General features: G+C 35.4%; 1 long non-coding RNA gene across 2 annotated transcripts; it reads left to right on the top strand.

The window, feature by feature from the left end:
- Positions 1-1,026: 1,026 nt before the first annotated feature.
- LOC128218966 (uncharacterized) lies at positions 1,027-25,320 on the top strand. Of its 2 annotated transcripts, none has more exons than XR_008258524.1 (3): positions 1,027-1,069; positions 13,527-13,629; positions 24,121-25,320. It is a non-coding gene; the product is annotated as an uncharacterized LOC128218966 (long non-coding RNA). The 2 variants fall into 2 exon arrangements; XR_008258523.1 differs by lacking the exon at positions 1,027-1,069 and adding an exon at positions 9,907-10,082 and having other exon boundaries at positions 24,121-25,319.
- The last annotated feature ends 678 nt before the right edge of the window (positions 25,321-25,998 follow it).

The following is a 25,998-nucleotide window of genomic DNA, read 5'->3' as shown; positions in this document are numbered from 1 at the left end:
AGGACGCGAGAAGACTTAATGTTGAAATGAGCTCTTTCTTCTGGACGATTTTATGTTTTGTTAGATGCTTTATTTTTACCAAATGTCAATTCCAAATTCCGAAATAAGTCGTCATCATTGTCATTTAATATTTCTTCAACTGTTCCATCCATCATGAAATCATCTACATTAAAATAAATCAAATTATCGTTGCTTATTTTGTTTTAACTGCTTTACTGCAGATTTCAGTTATGCAGGTTGGCAATACTTTTACTACGATTTCATTTAAAAAAAATAGTTCCGTAGTAAATATGCCCCGCCAATTAGTAGTATTGCGCCCAATGACAGGACTGGAGTATCGAATAAATGCACGCGATTTCGATGGAAAATGCCATTGCACTTTATACAGAAATAATAAGAAATTGATAAACAACAACCAATGAAGTGTTAATATAAATACAAGATACAAATAAACACCATTGCTATCAAACTTTGTTTTCATTACCTAAAACTACCCCACCACATTGCAGAAATATTTCTTTTCAGGTGTGTGTATATATATATGGACACCCTGTTATGCATCAGTCAATTGTAACTACGCCCCCCTCCCCCTGCGCCGAAAATAGCGGGGAGTGGACATTACCTAGGATGTTTCCGGGGTGCGGGGGCATATTGCGGGGATTTTACCAGCAGTTTGTCCCCTGGATTACTTGGGATTGGCTGGGAGGCCGTAGTTACAATTGACTGGTGCATTAAGGTACTGGCATACAGCAGACCAAATTCCGTTATGGCGGGCAGTGATGTAATGAGTAAAAAAATCTGACCCATCAGGGTCATTGTCAGCTTGACTAAAATATTTGAAACGCCTCTCACAAAGGCAACTACAACCTGAGACAATAGATACCCTCGCTGCTCTCGCTGTTCACCGTCAATAGCCTTCCCCCGTCGACTGAATTGACTATTTTGACCGCCTATCATATTTAAGATCGAAGAATCACGTGATGTGTATGCTATAAATTCTGACGACACCATCGCTGCTTTCACTATCGACTGGTACAAGAAGGCTGCGGAATTCAACACAGGACTAAAGGTGGGTACTGCTTTAAAGTGAAATATATTGCTATAATAGAACTAAATAGAACATATTTATTAAAACAGTGTTAGTGTTAATAATGATGAAATATATTTTTGAAAGAGTAATAAAAGCAATTATAAAATCATTTAATACTATTTTGATATCTATAAAACAGGTCTAAGAAAAATACTTCGTTAAAAATGACATCACTGACGCTATAACGCGTGTTAGAGTAGTCATGTGCTGTTGTGTTTTGGAGTACCCTATGGAAACCTATTCGTCGGGCTTGTTGACCATAAACTAAACTCGCGGTGAAGACAAATAGCATCAACGTATAGAAACTATACGGATTAGATTGCCTTCAATGTTAAAGGTTGATATATATCTTTGTATCAAAGAGTTGACATCTGGTTGTTAAAATAGCAACGGCAAAATAATAATTATGTAGATGTTGTGTGGGATAAGCTATCATATACAGTAGTGTAGCGGTATGTAGATGTTGTGTGGGATAAGCTATCACATACATTAGTGTAGCGGTATGTAGATGTTGTGTGGGATAAGCTATCACATACAGTAGTGTAGCGGTATGTAGATGTTGTGTGGGATAAGCTATCACATACAGTAGTGTAGCGGTATGTAGATGTTGTGTGGGATAAGCTATCACATACAGTAGTGTAGCGGTATGTAGATGTTGTGTGGGATAAGCTATCACATACAGTAGTGTAGCGGTATGCATTAAGATTCTTAAGTCCTTTCAAAATTTATGTTGATTTCCTTAAATGTTCATAGTCACATTAAAATAAGTGTATACGTATGTTCCATGAAAATGAAGTAATTCATACATTATTAAGTTGTCATATCATATGTTCAGGGAGATACATATGCTTAAATTCAGAAAATAACGTAACATGTTTTATTAAATTTGGCCCAGGACAACAAAGCATTTAGTTGGATGCTGCGCAAGAACTATTATACTAAAAACATGTCTTGAGACTAATACATCGAGAAGTCATATATATTAGCATGGTATTTTTGCGAACAATAATATAACAAAACTGGCAAATGTCTTGATTTGTTTAAGTATGTGTAATTGATGTATTTAAATGATTTCATTTGAACGCCTGCACAGCATTTGAATTAAACCCTTTGTCTCAATAAGAAGTCGGAGCCAAAACGCAAAACGATCAAAATGTCAAGTGACGTCTGTCTCTTAGGTAATACTTAGTAGTGATTGAAAACGGGGCGTGACGAATTCCATGAGGAAGTATTTTGATATAACTTAGATCATAATGTACTTGCAATCAAAGGGAATTGTTCTAACCAATATCTCTTTGGTAGCATTTGCAATAGTGAACCAATGTCTCTTTGGTGGCATTGCCAAAAGTAAACCAATTTCGCTTTTGTGGCATTGCCAATAGTGAACCAATTTCGCTTTTGTGGCATTGACAATAGTGAACCAATGTCTCTTTTGTAGAATTGCCAATAGTGAACCAATGTCTCTTTTGTAGAATTTCCAATACTGAACCAATGTCTCTTTTGTGGCATTGCCAAAGGTGAACCATTGTCTCTTTTGTGGCATTGCCAATAGTGAACCAATGTCGCTTTTGTGGCATTGACAATAGTGAACCAATGTCTCTTTTGTAGAATTGCCAATAGTGAACCAATGTCTCTTTTGTAGAATTTCCAATACTGAACCAATGTCTCTTTTGTGGCATTGCCAAAGGTGAACCATTGTCTCTTTTGTGGCATTGCCAATAGTGAACCAATGTCGCATTCGTAGCATTGCCAATAGTGAACCAATGTCTCTTTTATAGCATTTCCAATAGTTAACCAATGTCTCTGTTGTAGCATTGCCAATAGTGAACCAATACCTCTTTGGTGGCATTGCCAATAGTGAACCAATGTCTCTTTTGTAGCATTGCCAAACGTGAACCAATGTCTCTTTTGTAGCATTGCCAATAGTGAACCAATTTCGCTTTTGTGGCATTGCCAATAGTGAACCAATGTCTCTTTTGTAGAATTGTCAATAGTGAACCAAAGTCTCTTTTGTAGCATTGCCAAAATTGAAACAATGTCTCTTTTGTAGCATTGCCAAAATTGAAACAATGTCTCTTTTGTAGCATTGCCAAAATTGAAACAATGTCGCATTCGTAGCATTTCCAATAGTGAACCAATGTCTCTTTTATAGCATTGCCAATAGTTAACCAATGTCTCTTTTGTAGCATTGCCAATAGTGAACCAATGCTTCTTTGGTGGCATTGCCAATAGTGAACCAATATCTCATTTGTAGCATTGCCAATAGTGAACCAATGTCTCTTTTGTAGCATTGCCAAAAGTGAACCAATGTCTCCTCTGTAGCAATGCCAATAGTGAACCAATGTCTCTTTTGTAGCATTGCCAATAGTGAACCAATGTCTCTTTTGTAGCATTGCCAATAGTTAACCAATGTCTCTTTTGTAGCATTGCCAATAGTGAACCAATGCTTCTTTGGTGGCATTGCCAATAGTGAACCAATATCTCATTTGTAGCATTGCCAACAGTGAACCAATGTCTCTTTTGTAGCATTGCCAATAGTGAACCAATGCTTCTTTGGTGGCATTGCCAATAGTGAACCAATGTCTCTTTTGTAGCATTGCCAATAGTGAACCAATGCTTCTTTGGTGGCATTGCCAATAGTGAACCAATATCTCATTTGTAGCATTGCCAAACGTGAACCAATGTCTCTTTTGTAGCATTGCCAATAGTGAACCAATTTCGCTTTTGTGGCATTGCCAATAGTGAACCAATGTCTCTTTTGTAGAATTGTCAATAGTGAACCAAAGTCTCTTTTGTAGCATTGCCAAAATTGAAACAATGTCTCTTTTGTAGCATTGCCAAAATTGAAACAATGTCTCTTTTGTAGCATTGCCAAAATTGAAACAATGTCGCATTCGTAGCATTGCCAATAGTGAACCAATGTCTCTTTTGTAGCATTGCCAATAGTGAACCAATGCTTCTTTGGTGGCATTTCCAATAGTGAACCAATGTCTCTTTTGTAGCATTGCCAATAGTGAACCAATGTCTCTTTTGTAGCATTGCCAATAGTGAACCAATATCTCATTTGTAGCATTGCCAATAGTGAACCAATGTCTCTTTTGTAGCATTGCCAATAGTGAACCAATGTCTCTTTTGTAGCATTGCCAATAGTGAACCAATATCTCATTTGTAGCATTGCCAATAGTGAACCAATGTCTCTTTTGTAGCATTGCCAATAGTGAACCAATATCTCTTTTGTAGCATTGCCAATAGTGAACCAATGTCTCTTTTGTAGCATTGCCAATAGTGAACCAATGCTTCTTTGGTGGCATTTCCAATAGTGAACCAATGTCTCTTTTGTAGCATTGCCAATAGTGAACCAATGTCTCTTTTGTAGCATTGCCAATAGTGAACCAATATCTCATTTGTAGCATTGCCAATAGTGAACCAATGTCTCTTTTGTAGCATTGCCAATAGTGAACCAATATCTCTTTTGTAGCATTGCCAATAGTGAACCAATGTCTCTGTTGTAGCATTGCCAATAGTGAACCAATATCTCATTTGTAGCATTGCCAATAGTGAACCAATGTCTCTTTTGTAGCATTGCCAATAGTGAACCAATGCTTCTTTGGTGGCATTGCCAATAGTGAACCAATGTCTCATTTGTAGCATTGCCAATAGTGAACCAATGTCTCTTTTGTAGCATTGCCAATAGTGAACCAATGTCTCTTTTGTAGCATTTCCAATAGTGAACCAATGTCTCTTTTGTAGCATTGCCAATAGTGAACCAATGTCTCTTTTGTAGCATTGCCAATAGTGAACCAATGTCTCTTTTGTAGCATTGCCAATAGTGAACCAATGCTTCTTTGGTGGCATTGCCAATAGTGAACCAATGTCTCATTTGTAGCATTGCCAATAGTGAACCAATGTCTCTTTTGTAGCATTGCCAATAGTGAACCAATGTCTCTTTTGTAGCATTGCCAATAGTGAACCAATGCTTCTTTGGTGGCATTGCCAATAGTGAACCAATATCTCATTTGTAGCATTGCCAATAGTGAACCAATGTCTCTTTTGTAGCATTGCCAATAGTGAACCAATATCTCTTTTGTAGCATTGCTAATAGTGAACCAATGTCTCTTTTGTAGCATTGCCAATAGTGAACCAATATCTCATTTGTAGCATTGCCAATAGTGAACCAATGTCTCTTTTGTAGCATTGCCAATAGTGAACCAATGCTTCTTTGGTGGCATTGCCAATAGTGAACCAATGTCTCTTTTGTAGCATTGCCAATAGTGAACCAATGTCTCTTTTGTAGCATTGCCAATAGTGAACCAATGCTTCTTTGGTGACATTGCCAATAGTGAACCAATATCTCTTTTGTAGCATTGCCAATAGTGAACTACTGTAATGTCTCTTTTGTAGCATTGATAATAGTTTACAAATGTCTCATTCGAAGCATTTCCAATAGTGTACCAATGTCTCTTTTGAAGCATTGACAATAGTTTATCAATGATTCATTCTCAGCATTGTCAATATTGAACCAATGTCTCTTTGGTAGCATCGCCAAAAGTGAACCAATGTCTCTTTTGTGGCATTGGCAATAGTGAACCAATGTCTCTTTTGTGGCATTGTCAAAAGTGAATCAATGTCTCTTTAATAGCATTTCCAATAGTGAACCAATGTCTCTTTGGTGGCATTGACAATATTGAACCTATGTCCCTTTTGTAGCATTGCAAATAGTTAGCCAATGTCTATTGGTGCCATTGACGATAGTGAACCAATGTCTCTTTTGTAGTATTGCCAATAGTGAACCATTTTTTTCTTTGGTGGCATTGGCAATAGTGAACCAATGTTTCTTTTGTAGAATTGACAATAGTGAACGAATGTCTCTTTTGTAGCACTGCCAATAGTGAACCAATGTTTCTTTGGTGTCATTGACAATAGTGAACCAATGCCTCTTTTGTAGAATTGACAATAGTGAACCAATGTCTCTTTTGTAGCATTGACAATAGTGAACCAATGTTTCTTTTGTGGCATTGACAATAGTGAACCAATGTGTCTTTTATAGCATTTCCAATAGTTAACCAATGTCTCTTTTATAGCATTTCCAATAGTTAACCAATGTCTCTTTGGTGGCATTGACAATAGTGAATCAATGTCTCTTTTATAGCATTTCCAATAGTTAACCAATGTCTCTTTAGTGACCTTGACAAGAGTGAACCAATGTCTCTTTTGTAGCATTGACAATAGTGAACCAATGTTTCTTTTTTGGCATTGACGATAGTTAACCAATGTCTCTTTTATAGCATTTTCAATAGTTAACCAACGTCTCTTTGGTGGCATTGACAATAGTGAACCAATGTCTCTTTTGTATCATTGCCAATGGTGAACCAATGTCTCTTTTATAGCATTTCCAATAGTTAACCAATGTCTCTTTGGTGGCCTTGACAAAAGTGAACAAATGTTTCTTTTGTGGCATTGCCAATAGTGAACTAATGTCTCTTTTATAGCATTGTCAATAGTGAACTAATGTCTCTTTGGTGGCGTTGACAATAGTGAACAAATGTTTCTTTTGTGGCATTGCCAATAGTGAACTAATGTCTCTTTTATATCATTGCCAAAAGTGAACCAATGTGTCCTCTGTAGCAATGCCAATAGTGAACCAATGTCTCTTTTGTAGCATTGCCAATAGTTAACCATTGTCTCTTTTATAGCATTGCCAATAGTGAACCAATGTCTCTTTTGTAGCATTTCCAATAGTGAACCAATGTCTCTTTTGTAGCATTGACAATAGTGAACCAATGTTTCTTTTTTGGCATTGACGATAGTTAACCAATGTCTCTTTTATAGCATTTTCAATAGTTAACCAACGTCTCTTTGGTGGCATTGACAATAGTGAACCAATGTCTCTTTTGTATCATTGCCAATGGTGAACCAATGTCTCTTTTATAGCATTTCCAATAGTTAACCAATGTCTCTTTGGTGGCCTTGACAAAAGTGAACAAATGTTTCTTTTGTGGCATTGCCAATAGTGAACTAATGTCTCTTTTATAGCATTGCCAATAGTGAACTAATGTCTCTTTGGTGGCGTTGACAATAGTGAACAAATGTTTCTTTTGTGGCATTGCCAATAGTGAACTAATGTCTCTTTTATATCATTGCCAAAAGTGAACCAATGTGTCCTCTGTAGCAATGCCAATAGTGAACCAATGTCTCTTTTGTAGCATTGCCAATAGAGAACCATTGTCTCTTTTATAGCATTGCCAATAGTGAACCAATGTCTCTTTTGTAGCATTTCCAATAGTGAACCAATGTCTCTTTTGTGGCATTGCCAATAGTGAACTAATGTCTCTTTTATATCATTGCCAAAAGTGAACCAATGTGTCCTCTGTAGCAATGCCAATAGTGAACCAATGTCTCTTTTGTAGCATTGCCAATAGAGAACCATTGTCTCTTTTGTAGCATTGCCAATAGTGAACCAATGTCTCTTTTGTAGCATTTCCAATAGTGAACCAATGTCTCTTTTGTGGCATTTCCAATAGTGAACCAATGTCTCTTTTGTGGCATTGCCAATAGTGAACCAATGTCTCTTTTGTAGCATTGCCAATAGTGAACCAATATCTCTTTTGTAGCATTGCCAATAGTGAACCAATGTCTCTTTTGTAGCATTTCCAATAGTGAACCAATGTCTCTTTTGTAGCATTTCCAATAGTGAACCAATGTCTCTTTTGTAGCATTGCCAATAGTGAACCAATGTCTCTTTTGTAGCATTGCCAATAGTGAACCAATATCTCTTTTGTAGCATTGCCAATAGTGAACCAATGTCTCTTTTGTAGCATTGCCAATAGTGAACCAATATCTCTTTTGTAGCATTGCCAATAGTGAACCAATGTCTCTTTTGTAGCATTGCCAATAGTGAACCAATGTCTCTTTTGTAGCATTGCCAATAGTGAACCAATGTCTCTTTTGTAGCATTGCCAATAGTGAACCAATATCTCTTTTGTAGCATTGCCAATAGTGAACCAATGTCTCTTTTGTAGCATTTCCAATAGTGAACCAATGTCTCTTTTGTAGCATTGCCAATAGTGAACCAATGTCTCTTTTGTGGCATTGCCAATAGTGAACCAATGTCTCTTTTGTGGCATTTCCAATAGTGAACCAATATCTCTTTTGTGGCATTGCCAATAGTGAACCAATGTCTCTTTTGTAGCATTGCCAATAGTGAACCAATATCTCTTTTGTAGCATTGCCAATAGTGAACCAATGTCTCTTTTGTAGCATTGCCAATAGTGAACCAATGTCTCTTTTGTAGCATTTCCAATAGTGAACCAATGTCTCTTTTGTAGCATTGCCAATAGTGAACCAATGTCTCTTTTGTAGCATTGCCAATAGTGAACCAATATCTCTTTTGTAGCATTGCCAATAGTGAACCAATGTCTCTTTTGTAGCATTTCCAATAGTGAACCAATGTCTCTTTTGTAGCATTGCCAATAGTGAACCAATGTCTCTTTTGTAGCATTGCCAATAGTGAACCAATGTCTCTTTTGTAGCATTGCCAATAGTGAACCAATGTCTCTTTTGTAGCAATGCCAATAGTGAACCAATGTCTCTTTTGTAGCATTGCCAATAGTGAACCAATGTCTCTTTTGTAGCATTTCCAATAGTGAACCAATGTCTCTTTTGTAGCATTTCCAATAGTGAACCAATGTCTCTTTGGTGGCCTTGACAATAGTGAACAATGTCTCTTTTGTAGTATTGCCAATAGTGAACCAATGTCTCTTTGGTGGCATTGACAATAGTGAACAATGTCTCTTTTGATAGCATTTCCAATAGTTAACCAATGTCTCTTTGGTGGCATTGCAAATAGTGAACCAATGTCTCTTTTGAAGCATTGACAATGTTTTACTGGATATTTGTACCTATCATTGCCTTAATCAAACCAAGTCTTTCGCTTTGTTCCTGGGATGACTGAACGTATGCTAAACGTTTAACTTCTTTTTTATGGGACTTCATCGTCTGTAGTAACATGATAATATTATTTGCGTCGCGTTTTCCATTACAAGGAATTTTAATAATATACACGTCGACGTCAAGATTATATGACCGCATGAGATCGTGGTTTGATATGTAAAGGCTCTGTTGTTCCCGAGATTGCTAGATTCTTGTTAGAACAATCTTTTAGTAACGTATTTGCTAAATAGTTCCGTTCCTGAAAGGGCATATGCGTTACGAGAGAACTAATGGCTTGTTTTATTAGGTTAAGCGTCTTTGAAAGAATATAATAAAAATATTGCAATTACGTATATGATTTCTTTTATTAAGTTAATAGAGTTATAAATTTCCAATATATTATTACACTGCTCTTAAACCGGAATACATATTTGAAGTCATTTCTTGAGGTTGTCAAGAACCGTTAATAGACATGCTGTATCGATGAAAGTGATTGATATAATGGAGAAGAAGTGTTCAAGGAATCGTTCATGTTTAAATGAAGTCAAATTGTGAGAAACGTTCACCAATTTGTGCACTTTGGGTTACAATGATAAACATTGGCATGGTTATACATATATATGTTAAGGTTTGAAAGAAAATCAGTACCAATGTCCCATTTTGTCCAAGCTGGCTGTCATCACCCTTAATAGTATAACTATAGCATAAAAAATGAACTTTAATATCCAATGTATTGAAACTCAGGATACTTGAATAATAGAAAGTTCCATCAGTGCAAAGCCCTTGTCTTCGTTATAATTTCAGCATTGACTTGGCCTACGTGCAATACCGGCACAGGAAACTCCCTATTAAAATCAAGTGTAATATTCCATTGTTTATACTGGCAATGTCAATGTGGCAAAAAATCCCGTAAAGTTCAGTTATTTTTCAAGAAGGGAACAATTAATGTAAATGTGTTCATAGAATTATTTAATTGTGAATTCTCCATAAAAATTGGACTTTTACGTTTAGCCGGTATAAGTGATACGAAAAATATAGTTGACTCTATTTCTTCCGAAGAAACGTATGTATATTTATGTTATAATTTAGTTTTAATTCCGGGCTTAAACTATAGTAACAATATTATTAACCATAATGTCCTTCGAGCATATGTACACCCAACATAAAACAAAATATTATCATTGAAATAATAACCTTTTTTAGTTACCTACATGCACGTTTTTCTTCTAATTTCATTGCGCCGACTTGATGCTATGCATCAACTTTTTTCATGTTACAATCTTTAGTTCAGATAAGAAAATGTCACTGTTGCTATTTTGTCATTTTTGTCAAACTATACTGTCGTTGCGCGTACACCATATGTTCATCATAGAAACACGATATAATTATACGAAACAAATGTCATTATGACTTGCAGGGATTTCCAACTGAATTTTTACTAATTTTGCCAAGGCGATAATCCCGAGTCATCGATAACTATAGTCTTTAGTTCAATGTCTTTGTAATGTGCGTGTGTTGGTAAGTGAAGTGTTTCCCGTTAAGTGACTGTTTTGATCTAGATCCGTGTGTCTTCAAACAGGGTCATAGTCACATGTTGGGCTGCTAGGCTTATAGTTTCCATTGAGTCATTGAGAAACGCAGTAATGGGAGCAGGGGTATACCCATTTACAAACCACTAATGACCCGGAAGATTAAACGCCAAAAAAACGATATAAAAATACAATTTTCACCAATTTTAAATAAATGTTGATCGACGACTATTGGGTTATCGCCTTTGAAAGGTCAGTGGAAACATTAGGAGAGTAAAACTGGGTTTTGGGCACTAGGCATTACAGTTCTCACGTCAATTATAATACATACACTTTCATATGTCGTACAGTTAAAGTTAAAATTCAGCTATATAACATACAATTCACGATTAATCACCAGGAAAATATGATTTGAAGGCTCACATTTCAAAATCAAACGTCTGCGCTTATATGACTATTGCACAATTTCCGACGTTGCGTTCACATAAAATTTGGCGCGCTTTTTGCTTAAGGTTACAGATAACTATAACTTCCTTATAAATTTCAATGTACATTGGCATACAGCAATGCAACTCAACTGTGCAAGAACTGTTTTTATTATGTAAAGTCCTTTCTTTTGACAAATGACTTAAATATGTACTTGCGGTTAGATGGTCACATTAGTGCTAGATTCGTGCTAGTTGTTGATGAACGTGTATATCATAATTTCAAGAACAAATGGTATGATAGATTGCAGAACATTATTGGGTCTTCTGGGCATGGTCAAAATAAGCTAAGACTGTATAGGACTTTTAAATCTGAATATGTAACTGAACAAAATTCTAAAATTATTTTGCCTCTTGCTCATCGGTAAGCTTTTAGTAAATTTAGACTCGGGGTTGGCCCAATTCGTATTGAAACTGGTCGGTATGAAGGCCTGAATGTTGGAAGTAGAATTTGCCCTTTTTGTGGAAATAATTCTATAGAAAGTGAGTTGCACGTTGTGTTGCACTGTAATGTTTACAATGATCTAAGGGAAGACTTATATACTAACTTAAGGCTTTAATGAAAAATAACATATTTAGTGATATGCAAGATAGTGTTTAATACAATAACCTGTTTTCCAGCATAGATCCAACAAGGATAAGGACCTGTGCCAAAACCTGTTACAGTATTTTACAAAGGCGTCGTTTTTTACTTTGTAAATAAAGTTACGCTTTTATTAGCATATTCACTGTTTTATTATGTTGTCATGCTTTCAAACATTTTTGCTAATAAGTTTTATTATTTTAGCTCATTTATATTTGTTTGTTTGTTTGTTTGTTTTTTAAAAAAGAAAATATTAATTATTATATTTTACCACTCGATATGAAATATTTAATGATAAATTTAGCAAATCTGTTAGCTTTTAAAATACATGTACAAAAATATTGTGTAGATATGTAAAATATTACTTTAAAAGGTCATGGACCATCTCTTATAATTCCGAATGGAATGACATTGCACTGTTTTTAATGTTATTTTACATTGTATGTGTTTATGGTATGTGCAACGATGAGATGGAGATTAAGATACAAACTAGGCAATTTCCTTAAGATTCATTTCAAAGCCAATATTTTCAAACAAAATACATTTAACTGAAACGATTTTCCCCCCAAAGCAATTGGTTGTCGTTATTAGCGCTTATTTGGACCAGAGTGCTTCATTCAAGAAGTGATCATTTCAATTACAGATACACATTTTTCAACACTTATTTGTTGTACAAAGAACACGCCAAACTATGACGGCTGTGCCACGTCCAACTTAAATAATAGTATTTGTTTATGGTACCATTGAATAATATATAATCGTATACGGGTATTATGATCAGTTAGGGGGATCCGGGCAATAGCATATGATACCTTCGTCTTATTATTATGTATATAATTATACATAAACAAGAGTTTCCACCATTCCTTCTATGGATAATAGATGAGATGTTATTTCTGACATGCTTTCTGCCGGATAAACTTTATTCAGACGATCCAAATTGCAGGTTATGGTTCCCTCGGCGAAATATGCGAACGGTCAATGTTTGAATAGTTCGTGCCATTGTTTGCCGCACAGCGATATTGTGATAGTGGCGTAATATGATGCTTATTATGCATTTATTAAAGGAATGAATATTTCATGCAACATTTCCTAAGCAGTAAACAGGTTGCCCAATATAGCAACATGAATATTAACGTGTGTGGGTTTATGTTTCACATGCGAAGCTCATTAGAGACCTCAAGAGGTCTTTGTTTCTGCTTTCCACCATTTATTCTGTCGAGATGAATCAGAAATATGAATGCTTTTGACTGCAGAATATTTTAACATAATTCGGAAAAAGCACTCTAAGTACAGCTGGTTAAGATATGAAAAGTATTGAAAATGTGAAAGTCTCCAACATAAGTGCTGATGCATGTTGAATCACGATTGTTTTGATGTAGATCTAAAGCCTGTGCATAAATGAGAGAAAAAAATCTTATTGCAAAAAATGTATGACCTTAAGCTTAACCTAATTTGCATGTTAAATACCACCCATGATCTTTAAGTTAATTAAATCAGTATAAGTTGATATATTAGTATCAAAACCGACTAAAGGTTAGATTACGGTGGAGTATTTTGGCAGTGTTAAGGGAGGTGAACAGTAAAAACAATTTATCATTGATGTCTGTCTTCACGTAAAATCTTGGAGTGCATAAAAGTGTTCTTACTTTCATTATAGCCATCGTGTCAAAGCTATAGGCGTCAGTCATTGACAACTTAATTAATCAGGAACTAATCAGTCTGTATATAACTCGATTTCACCGCATGAGTATCACACTACACTCCTCCCAACATGATCGACATTAGGTCAGGTATTCAAATATTCCGGTACCATCTCAGGCAATCAATACGTGGTGGTGTTATGGTTCACACTACTGTTCAACACTTATCTCACCAGAGACTACTATGTATCATTTGTCTTGTTTCAGATGGTGGTGAAAAGAGTCATATTAGCGGCGGTGATGTGCGTGGTATTGATGATGACAGATCAAATGTGTTCAGCGCGGTCCATAAATGCAGACACACCCTTAGGTAAGATTATACGGGTATCACATTCATGCAGAAGGGTGAAGCCATCTCAAATTGACGCGATGCTTATCGCAAGGCTTAAATTCTAGACCCTTCTTATCAAACAGGAAATAGAGAACAAATGTCGCGTAAAAAATGCTTCATCCATCTTATATAAAATAAATACAGCTGGCGCCACATAGCCAGATGGCACTAAGCATACATCCAGTTTGTCTTGGCTTTTCCATTTTCTTATAGGACATCAACGTTCATTGGTATATACTGGTACACTTCTACAGTACATGCATTAGAGTTGATTTGAGGGTAATTGGACCACACATGACACTAACTGCATGGAGATGAAATACTGTACATGCATTAACGGTAAAATTGAGCGTAAATTTGATCACACGTAACTCTACCCGCATGAAATTTATAGTTCATGTTTGTTACAACAATTTGCAAATAATTTCGAAAGCACACTATTCCAAATTCTGGAAGCCGTGCTGAATTATGGCCCACTTTGGTGCTACGACGTCGGTATATATTTAAACCTATATAGCGACTATGTCGTAAAAGCATTCAGCACCAACGATCAGCGACATTTTCAAAAACACACAACGTGGAATTAGCCCAGTCCCAAACAATGTTACCTTACATATCATGAAAACCTGCAGCGATAAGATCATTTGGGACTTGTAGATAACGGCAGTCGCCGGCAGTTAAACTTTATTTTTTATTCTTATTTTGAAATGACCTAAAATAAAGACCAGGGTCAATTACGATGCATTCAAAAAACCAGATGGTTTAATGACCGGTTAAAAAAGTATTACAAATAACAAAATTTGATCTCGACTGTTGAGTCTTTTCTGTAATTAAGTATATTAGAAAACGATTGAATAAAATATTGAAAATTGCATAATTTTATTATTATGTTTCACTTTATTATACATATCATACAAATCCGGTTTAAAAGTAAATTGGAATTTCAGTCTTCAAATAGGATTCAAGATTCAAATATGTTTATTAAGTAACATAAACATACAATGTTTCTTGTTGATATGATTAAATAAATATCAAGTACACGAGCGATAATGAAAAAGAACTTAATAGGGTAACCATATCATACGAATGTTGTACATCTTACTTAATAGGGAATTCCATATCATACGAATGTTGTACATCTAACTTAATAGGGTAACCATATCATACGAATGTTGTACATCTAACTTAATAGGGTAACCATATCATACGAATGTTGTACATCTAACTTAATAGGGTAACCATATCATACGAATGTTGTACATCTAACATAAACGTGATTGCTATAACATATATTTACATAACATTATTAACAGTATTCGGACCTATACTAAAAGCTTCATGTTTATATTTACATAACCGTACAAGTACATAAGCGTTTGTTGTTTGCAATAATTATATAAATTTCCTAACACTCGGTCTAAGATAGTAAGTTTTCTTTAGATGATTTTTTTATTATGATTCGTAGGATTTACAATCACATAAAAAATGATACTCATCTTCTAGATCTCCAGAATCACACACAAGACAGTATTTTTGATTGTGATATTCTATATCATTGCCATATATACCAGTTTCTATGTGTATCGTACGTATACAAAATAGAGCTAATTTGTAATGAGTTAAACCATACTTGCTTGAACGGTTCTAACAACCTTTGTTTGAATAGAACATGGAACTATTTAAATATTATATAAGTTGGGTTATTACAAATATCTATGAAAGCTGCATTTTCTAACAAATTCTTAACATTGGATTCCTAATGACGTTTTCCTGGAGCAATATTATCTAACATAATTTCATATAGTTTTTGTACAATACCATTATTGGATTCTAGTACTTTACACCGAAATTTAGTACAATTAACATACCTATTAATATACAACCGGTATCTCCCAGCTCGCCATACAAAGCGAATATATTGATGCTTTGACATTTAACAATGTTTTACCGAATTTGAAACGTATGCGTTCTATTTTATTTTTCTTACTTAATCACCCTAGTTTACATCCGTTATTGGATTTTGAAATAACAAGAGCATCCAGCAACGAACACACCGTACTTGACTTTAAACCAAAAAGTTGATCATTAACTGAAATATGTTAAACGCTTTTTTCTCTTTACCAGCTAAAGTGCTTTGTTTGAGTACAAAATTTGCAGTGTACCTAAGTAATTCGAATCATTTGCAACTTCTAGCGTTTGATCACCTTCTAACCAAGGTTTGACTTCTGTTCACACTGTAGTGACGCATGTCACACTTATATCATACGGTATTCCGTTCAATACACTGACTAATGTACACCTCATTCGTCTTATTTCTCGGAAAATCGCTTGACCTAACTATAATATATGGTTCTACGAATATCCTTGGGCCTTTTCTCTTTCTCTTTGTTTTTCTTACATGTCACGTCTCGACCTGATACAAATGCAATTCAATGTCATCCTTAAGATAGAGAATTGCATCCACAGTATTTTGAGTCTTGGTAAAACAGACCGGAATCAATTTCTAACAGATGAAATAATCCAAGACTTCTTCCTAATTGACACCTTTCTTAAGATAAAGGTTGAGTATAGATGTTATATGTGTGTGTAAAATATAAGATTTAATAGTATTTGAAAAAGAGAAAGTTCGTGAAAGATTTGAAATCGTTTAAATCTAGTGAAAAAGCATTATGAGTTACTTATTAACTTGGTAACTATTTGTTAAATACAACTCCTGGCATCGCATACTTACTTCACCTTTTTTTTATATGAGTTTGATTGTTGAGATGTTTTGTATTGGAGAAGCTTGGACCTTTTATTTGATTAATGTTTACTAGCCACTAATAACCCTTTAATGTGTTAAGCGCTGAAAAGTAGACATTTGTTTCAAAACGTGAATTATTAGAACCGATATTTCCAATTATTTGCAATTATGCAGTTCTGCGTTTCTGTGGTATTTTGTAAACAAGGCCAGCATGACATGAAGGCATTACTGGATTACAGACAATTACGTGATCTACGACGCGATGTTATATCCTGATTGCGTATGACGTTTATTCCGTATTTAACACGCTAGCCGCAGGGCATCCGTCAAACTGGAAAACTGATCCCGATTATGGTTTATTTTCTTTGTTCGTTTGTTGATTTGTCTCTGAAACCGCCACAGTATCCTTACTTTGTTTCTCGATCTAATGTTAGAAATAAACAAATATGGTTGATGATCCTTTTTTCAATTCGTCCATTTTATATTTCATATTATTAGCATGATTCCAATTAGCATTCTATTCGGCTTGACTTCATGAAACAGTACTGGGACGATTTTCATAGAACGTCTTACGTCTAACTTATGTAAATTTATTATAATTATTTTTATAGTCAATTTAAATGAATTGAATATATTGTTTTAACATAAAATAGTTCAATTTCAGATAAAGACCATGAAAGTAGAATAATTTATTAATTATCAAGTATTGTGTATGTGATATTGGTATGTTTGTGTCTAGAGCCCTTGCCTTGTGTCCCTAAATAGGGTTTATCATTTTTATTTCCGTCTACTGGGCTTGTCACTCTAGTTTTCATTGTATGACCAGTGCGTCTACTGGGCGTGTCACTCTAGTTTTCATTGTATGACCACTGCGTCTACTGGGCGTGTCACTCTAGTTTTCATTGTATGACCAGTGCGTCTACTGGGCGTGTCACTCTAGTTTTCATTGTATGACCAGTGCGTCTACTGGGCGTGTCACTCTAGTTTTCATTGTATGACCAGTGCGTCTACTGGGCGTGTCACTCTAGTTTTCATTGTATGACCAGTGCGTCTACTGGGCGTGTCACTCTAGTTTTCATTGTATGACCACTGCGTCTACTGGGCGTGTCACTCTAGTTTTCATTGTATGACCAGTGCGTCTACTGGGCGTGTCACTTTAGTTTACATTGTATGACCAGTGCGTCTACTGGGCGTGTCACTCTAGTTTTCATTGTATGACCACTGCGTCTACTGGGCGTGTCACTTTAGTTTACATTGTATGACCAGTGCGTTGCTTAAGTTAGGAAATAACTAAAATCGGAACACTAAGCGACTAAGGATGTTTTTTGAATACCGGCACTGTACTAGATATAGACCATGGTTAGGATGTAAGAGTATGCACTTTCCTGTACTAGATATAGACCATGGTTAGGATGTACAAGTATGCACTTTCCTGTACTAGATATAGACCATGGTTAGGATGTACAAGTATGCACTTTCCTGTACTAGATATAGACCATGGTTAGGATGTAAGAGTATGCACTTTCCTGTACTAGATATAGACCATGGTTAGGATGTAAGAGTATGCACTTTCCTGTACTAGATATAGACCATGGTTAGGATGTACGAGTATGCATTTTCCTGTACTAGATATAGACCATGGTTAGGATGTACGAGTATGCATTTTCCTGTACTAGATATAGACCATGGTTAGGATGTACGAGTATGCATTTTCCTGTACTAGATATAGACCATGGTTAGGATGTAAGAGTATGCATTTTCCTGTACTAGATATAGACCATGGTTAGGATGTAAGAGTATGCACTTTCCTGTACTAGATATAGACCATGGTTAGGATGTACGAGTATGCACTTTCCTGTACTAGATATAGACCATGGTTAGGATGTACGAGTATGCACTTTCCTGTACTAGATATAGACCATGGTTAGGATGTACAAGTATGCACTTTCCTGTACTAGATATAGACCATGGTTAGGATGTACGAGTATGCACTTTCCTGTACTAGATATAGACCATGGTTAGGATGTACGAGTATGCACTTTCCTGTACTAGATATAGACCATGGTTAGGATGTACAAGTATGCGCTTTATGTTTGGTGTAATCAGTGGACATGTTTTAAGGTGGAGCTCTATGTTCACAATTGACACCGAAATGTAATCCATGTACGTATTTATAACGACTACTTACATAAAGCCCTTAACTGTAATACAATTTCGCTATCAATATTGAATGAGTATAAGATATGCTAAAGCAAATGAAAATATATATTTAACTCTCATTTGTAAGCACTCGGAGTGCTACTCAAAATCAATCTGAATTGGATCTATGAACGATGTAGCTAATCGTGTGAAATAAATGACGAATTTATAGAGTGTATGACGGCAATAATATCAGATTAACTTAAATTGCATTTGAATATCGCTATAAAGACTAAAGCTGAAAACAATTACTTTCACCTTTTTTACCAAAAAGATCGTCATAATTATCATCAAGAACATATTATATTTTTTAATTTCTTCAAAATACTTATGTAACGTTAACGGAATAAAGTACCGGGGGGGGGGGGGGAGGCGTTTCAATAAAGATTTTAGTCGATTTAAGTCGTAAATTAAAATTATCTTAAATCCATATTTTCGCCATTTTGCTACATACTTGTGTAAGTTTAACTTTATCCAGTGTTAAAAATGAGCACAAATTTGAGGGAATAAAAGCAATCAGCGTGTTTCGTTTGTGTAGATTTATAAGCTTTGAAGTTACAACCAAACTCCTTTGTTGTAACGGCCCCACGATCGCCATCGATGTATACATGTACACGGGGCGTTTTGCTTTATTTACTTATCATATATGGGCATTCGAATATCACCGTAACATTCTTTTTCCTAAGACGCGGTCATAGCAATGATACTGGGAGAGCAATTATGTTTAAGCACTTATATATGTGCTAGATCTCAGTTTTTTGTTTAAAAGGTTAATTCTCCTTCAAGACTCCAAGTGAAAGTCATAAAGATCGCTTCTAAGAAATAATTGGTTAATTATGGAATGAGGCCATTCCAAGAATACCAAATAAAGTGCGATTTTTTTACTCGACACTGATAAAAGGTATCAGATATCGCCCAAATTTACATTTTCCTTACTGGACTCACAGTATTGATCGGGATACCAACCAAATAACAAACTCTAATGCTAATTTTCTGTTATTTCTTACCGCAGTCGCTATCATCATTATCGAGGCAAATTTGCCTTATTGCTATAGAATAGGCATGGCATTCCAATACGTATGATATACATATAAATAATAGTGTGTATTTTTAATACACAATTACGCACTTTCTACTGACTCTAAGGACGGAAGGGCAATGCAATTATTTATGGACCATTTAATAAAATGGTGTTATTTAACGAAAACTGTGCCAGAGCTAGTTTTTGGGCCAATCACGGTAGAAAGACATTAAAGTAAACTTCAATAGCGTTTTTGTAAACCTTGATACCTCAGTTCGGAAAGCTGTTGGATAACTACTAATCACAAGGAACATTACTTCAAACAAAGAGGTTTTTTTCAATTACATTGACTTATAAAATAGTAAAATCGTGATTATTGTCAGTCTGTTCCTTCTATAAAGATAGTGACCAAGTGTTGTTGTTTTTTTATTACGTGAAACTTTAATTAACGCTCCACTCACAAGTTATTGAAGAACCTGTGTTGTTTTAACTACATGAAAAAAATGAGCATTCATTTGTATATTTTACAACGCATTGAATTGCAATAGCGGTACTGTCTTATCTATAACCCAAAAAATAAAACGATAATGTGATAAGTTAAACTTTAAATTAATTATATTAATATGACGTTAAAAAAAGGAAATTAGGAACAAGAGCACATGCGCCGGCAGCAAGAACCGAGCCCTGGGTTACTTTCCTGTGTGCAGTGGTGCACCCTGTCCTGTCTGCTGCAGTACGGTGGAAAGCGCATATGACTCATACACATTGTATCATTATGGCGGAATTCGTCAACATTACAAAGAAAGCTGTGAACATTGAACTGTCTCTGCTTTACCTAAGGCCACGTGAGCATGCGTTAAAACAAAAATTTCCTGGTTTCGCCTTTTACAGGAGGTATAAACCAAGCTTTCAAGAGAAGTAAGCAAGTCGTTCTTATTTCTTTATTTGTAAATTCATTCAGTACGCTGATCAAATAGGGCTTACTAACACCAGGAAATTGTTTCGCCAAATTGCAGGCCCTTAAACAGCTTATGATACAATTATCTAGATACACGTACTCTTCTCAACGAAATACGTCACTGTTGTCGACCGATATTAAGTACATTTAAAGCATTCCACGTACCAGTTTTTATCTAGCTATACGAGTGTATATAAGTCTTCAAGTGCACGTGAACTGGGGTCAAAAGCATCTCAGGTATGGTCATTATAATTGTAAAAAGAAACTCAACCCTTGAGAATTTTTTTGGCCTCACGAATCGATTATGTTTAAAATAAATGCATTAATACTCAACGCTGTACTAAGCGGTCACATGTTAGGTTTGTTTATGACCAGCTTTTTAGTGGTTTGGAATTTGGCAAAAGAAGACATGATGCTCGTGCGTACATATCGTTCAAACAAATGACGTAGTCAGTACAAAGTCGAACAAAGTTCAGCGATTTGTATAAAACCGGTTAATTCTTTTGTCTTGGGTCAATATTTTACTGTTAACCAATAAAGTCGCTTAAATGGACAATTTAGAAAAACCTTTAACTTGTTGCCAACTTGTGGATATTTTAAACAAGAGGCTGCAAATGTTAAGTGGCATGAGAAGATTCAAAACCAAATCTTGATGTTTCAGTCCTATATATCGGACAACCGCAATGACACAGTCAGTCTCTGTGTTTTTGTGATCAACTGAGCTATGGAAAGGTTTCTTCGGTCGTTTGAATCTACAGCTTAAAAGATCTTACGGAGACCTCCGGATATTATCTAACACTTGTCAGCTGTCAGGTTCTCGCTGTCCGTACAAAACAAATGTTGAAGCATTATAGCAATATCTTAGCACAATCCAGTGACGTTGGTAATTTAGGCTAAATCACGTGTCACGTCTGCTATTCAGAAGTACTTCTGGCAAAACAAATGGTGCACGAATGATAAAATATTAAATATGAAACAAAACATAAAAAGTACAAGTGTAAATTAAAAGATTGAATGCTCATTCAAAAGCGTCAATAACTTTTTATTAATTTATGCTTAAAAGTCATTTGATTATTAAAAATGCTTCTGATATTCATGTACTTGCCTAATGTATATTCCCGTGTTCCCCAAATGGAAGTTAATTTAGAAGATGTATAATTTAATAATGATCGTTTGACTGACCTAGGCTATGTATGAAGTAAAATTTTACAGATAAGCCAAAGTGCAAACACGTTGCGTACAGAACAACACATGCTTATAGTTATACAGTCACGAGTCGTCATATAATACAATAAGGTTATTAGTACTGCGTTTAGCACCGGAACGTCGTATTCGACTGGAGTTGATTTTTGCAGACTCGGATTTCACGAGGCGCAAGTCGATTGAAATTGATATTTGCATTAATTCACAAGAGTCGAATACGACGTCCCGGACCAAAATGAAGTACTTATGACTTTTTTTATTATATACATCACTGGTAAAATACTTTAAGGACACATGTTATCATAGAAAGTGTTATTTTAATGACGCACTCTTTGTCTTATGACGTTATTTTATCATCGCGCACTGAAACTCTTATGATGTGACGTCAGCAGAGTGAAATACGACCATATCGTACTGGAGTGGAATACGGACTACTGTTATTTACAATATGTTTGCTTGTTGATTTATGCTGGGCATATAATAAACACTTTTATTTAACGAGTTCATGATATTTGTAAGTTAGATAGCCTTTGACGAGTTCACTTATGTGACGAGGGTCAGATTGTTTTATGGCATGCTTTTTTCCGGTTATAAATAACCATAGAAACAAACCTGTTTCACCTGCGTTGATAATTAACAGAATTCCACAAATTGACAATGCAATGCTATCTACAGCAATACATGCATTGAGGAAATTTAGCTCAAATATATTAAACAAAATATGTATAACTTATAATGTGTTTGAGCAGGCAGTTCTAAAACTATGTCAATTCCATAGCTGAAATTCTAAGCGAGTAAGCATGGGACTTCCTGGAGACAGATACGCTTTTTTAATGTAGGCTATTTAAATATATCATATACAATGGTTTTCTCCTATTCAATTCTAATTTATAACAATATATTACTTGCTCTCAATATAGGACATACTCAAAACAATTGAAGCGTAACGGCTCGGTCAAAATTGCTTTCAGTGGAGTATATCAACTAAAGGTCTTATCATTTAATTGCTTTCAGTGGAGTATATGAACTAAAGGTCTTATCATTTAATTGCTTTCAGTGGAGTATATGAACTAAAGGTCTTATCATTTAATTGCTTTCAGTGGAGTATATGAACTAAAGGTCTTATCATTTAATTGCTTTCAGTGGAGTATATGAACTAAAGGTCTTATCATTTAATTGCTTTCAGTGGAGTATATGAACTAAAGGTCTTATCATTTAATTGCTTTCAGTGGAGTATATGAACTAAAGGTCTTATCATTTAATTGCTTTCAGTGGAGTATATGAACTAAAGGTCTTATCATTTAATTGCTTTCAGTGGAGTATATCAACTAAAGGTCTTATCATTTCGAACAAGTCGTAAAGTAACAAACTGAAGCAAAGAGAGGCCTCATCTTCAAACATGTGTTGCTCTTTTACAATATCATGAAGCAATTATGTATGTTCATGATTGCACATGAACTTCATCATGGAGTAAACACTTTAATTAAATTGATGGTCATTGGTGATAACGTTTAAGTAAACATATCATGTATACCGTCCATGTATAGATTTGCAATACAACATTGGCATGTAGCGTCAAATAAGCTTGCTGCATTACTATATTTCGATTGGCTATATCTGGATAGTCTGACTACCTAGAGAGCATGGTGGAGTTTAAATATCTATTAATAACAACACATTTCAAAGTTTCTAGAATAGAATGATTAACGTTATCATCCTCAAGTGTATGACATGTTGGTGCACATACCCATTGATTATTGTTCATACACTATCGTAATTGCGTGATATCCTTTGATATAACCCAGAGCCTGAATCCATACACGTATGGAAATTGTAAGCTTCAAAATGACTGTGTTTACATCTAGGGATACGTACAGTAGCTTGAAGCTTATCCATCAAGTAGCAAACTGTCAAGGCGGTTCATGCACAGTGCTTACTAAACTTGAATATTAACGGACAACCCAGAAAAATATAGTTCAAATACTTCGAAAGTTTTCAACCCTTCTCATTTCTACATCATGCTGTCGGAATGTTCTTGTTGGTAAAATAACTGTTTCCTACCATGCATGGCGAACACAAGAGTTCCTCCAAACTGTCCTCTGAAATCGAATGTCCATTACTTAAATTAGTGCTTGCAGAAGTATGACATCGAATGTTTCTTTATAGGAAATGGACTGTTTAAAAGTATTTCATAAAAACACACGTGCACAGAAATCTCCTATTACAATGAAATCCACTTCTGAACATTCTACAGGCACGTCACGTATATGAAACAATTACATTATACCTTTGCACGAAGCATGTCCATCCCGCATGTCTAACTCCACCTACTTGCCTCCTTTCCAGATTCGAGCATGCGCAATGAAAAGCGATCCCCAGTCGGAACCCAGATGATATCTATGCTGGAGCATTGCCTATCGCCAAAGGGGCAGTTCGACATGAGATGCCTACCAGCAAGATTCAGGATACTGAGGGAAAATTAATTATAATTTCTGGAATAGAATATAATAAATGGCTCATGTGTTAAATGGCAAAACAAGATCTGTGGTCAAGTGATCAAGAGATGGTTTCAATTGTGTATTTAAAACGGCATATTTTCCTTTTCGAATTTCAATGAATGTACAGTCATATAATTACCTGTACTATAAATGTTAACGAAGACACGAAACAAACAGCTGTTTTTCAAAAAATATATCGCAATATACTATATGGAATATAGTAATAGGAAATGAAACAAGTACAATTAACAATCCATCGAAGTAGAAGGCAATAATCTGTAACTGTACGTAAACACTCATATAGTTGTACTTAATTAAGTAGTTTTATAATAACTTGTTTCTTTATCGGAAAGAGTCCTGAAATAAAAGATGAAATAACTATTGCTTTATGTATGTTTTCTTGAAATCATTTCGTAACTTGATAAGAACATCTGATAAGTGAGATATAATTGTTGTCACTCATTGTTTTGAAACTGTTACTAGTTTTTCTGTCTAAAACAGACGTCAGCTTAGCCAAAACTTGGACAACTCACGAATCACCTCAGTTCCAGTTATGTTGAGTATTGTCATTATGTTTCCCCCATTAATGGGGAGACATATTGTTTTTGCCCTGTCCGTCCGTCCGTCAGTCCGTCCGTACGTCACACTTCGTTTCCGCTCTATTTTAATAACTAAAGAACGCTTGCACCCAGGAACTTCATACTTGGTATGCTGGTTGGTCATGACTAGTAGATGACCCCTATTGATTTTAAGATCAGAAGGTCAAAGGTCAAGGTCGCAGTAGATATTCACTATTTAATACGGGTGAATAAACCAAACTTCACTGTTTTTTTTCGTCTCCAGTCCAAAATTACAAATTTCATGTCCATCATTTATTTTTTCTCATATACGACCACACAATAGGGGAGACAAGCGCTTTTTCAAAAAAGCAATCTCAAGTTTTGATCTATTTTAAGGCAAGCATTTAAAATGAAAAGTGTTTGTTGCTGTGACATATTAGTGTCATCTCGTATATCAGTTTTAGTGCCAATTCGGTAAAATAGATTTGGTATCTCATTGGAATAAACAGTTATCCTCTTTGTCATGTTCAGGTCTTATATGTTAATGTATCGTCCATGGCCGCACGTGTAAGATAGGTTCATCCCAACCTGAACGGTGTTTGTGGAAACGAGGTTTACCATAGTAGATGGTTTTTCGCCCACCTCAGGTAAACAAAATAAAGTAAAAATAAACATTTTTCGCTGGAACTCTTGCGCGCAGTGAAATCAATTCGCCATAGATATGTAATATTTTGTGGTTGTAGATTGTGCGCAGTGATTTAAAATATGTTAATAGTAAAATAGTTCAAAGGAAAGAGCAGCGTTACTTCTTGAATGCAGCGTGAAAACGTGTTTTGGAGTCACAATGAAACAATGGAAGCTACATGTACACGCGATGTAGCTTAAATTCTAACCAAGATCCCGGTTAAATGCACAATGATCAAAACCAAATATACATCAACGAGCAACAGACAACGCCATAAGGCAACACAAACAACACATACGTATGGAAATATCGTTAATAGGGAATGTCAAGGTAACCACCCTCGCACGACCATTGTAAACTTTGCAATAGATCACTGAGTGTTTAAACCGCTAAACAAACACTCAACCTTACACTTAATTATAGTATTAGTTAATGCTAGAAAAATCAATGGTGCACTTATATGGGCAAGTTTCTTTCTTGT

This window comes from Mya arenaria, chromosome 15 (assembly GCF_026914265.1).
Source record: "Mya arenaria isolate MELC-2E11 chromosome 15, ASM2691426v1".
Taxonomy (NCBI): domain Eukaryota; kingdom Metazoa; phylum Mollusca; class Bivalvia; order Myida; family Myidae; genus Mya; species Mya arenaria.
The sequence above is the reverse complement of the archived record's forward strand: the minus strand, read 5'-3'. Positions and strand labels throughout refer to the sequence as shown.